Here is a 767-nt window from a genome sequence, read left to right on the forward strand (position 1 = left end):
AACTCAAGAATTGCGTTATACTATCGAATTAAAATTAATTATTAAAATTGAACAAAATATTTTTCAATTGAATGAAGAATTTTGAAAATAGCAAGAGTAGTCGTATTGAACTTTCATAATACAAAAAATGTCAAGAATAAACTTTACTTCGAATCCAACGTTGATTTCTAATTTTATCCTAATTTTTAAATTCACTTATTGAACTATTACCGAATTATCTTTGTTATTCTTACATGAAAGATTTATGAAAGATTCTTGATAAAACTCCTCTAACGGTGTTAGAACCAACCTTCTCTAAGTTTCTCTTCTAGGGCACAAGTCTCCAAACTTCCAAAAACCAAAAAACATACCTAGAAAATGAGAAAAACACATTTTTATGCATTTTGCAGTGTTTCATGCGCTTCAGACGTGTGCCAGAGGCGCTCCAACATTCCTAAAAAGAAGCAGGATGTCAAAATACTATAGAAATGCGCCCTAGGCGCAATCGTTTGCTCTCCAGCACACGACATCTACTATCTAACGTTCAATGCATGTTTTTTCATCTTTTGAGTCGGAATTTTGTTCCGTGTATTTAAGAAAAGTTTATCTGTGGATCTTAGCTTTCATTTGCACTTGGTTTGCCTCCAATTGGACATCTACAACTCCTGATATGTCTGAAATAGTCCACATATGTCATGTTGATTTCTCACCAAAATTCGACACTACACTAAAACAACGAAACAACCCAAAACTATGAAAAATCTCTACTTATTGATTAAAATAAGAAC

Source organism: Cicer arietinum, chromosome 5 (genome assembly GCF_000331145.2).
Source record: "Cicer arietinum cultivar CDC Frontier isolate Library 1 chromosome 5, Cicar.CDCFrontier_v2.0, whole genome shotgun sequence".
NCBI classification, from domain to species: Eukaryota; Viridiplantae; Streptophyta; class Magnoliopsida; order Fabales; family Fabaceae; genus Cicer; species Cicer arietinum.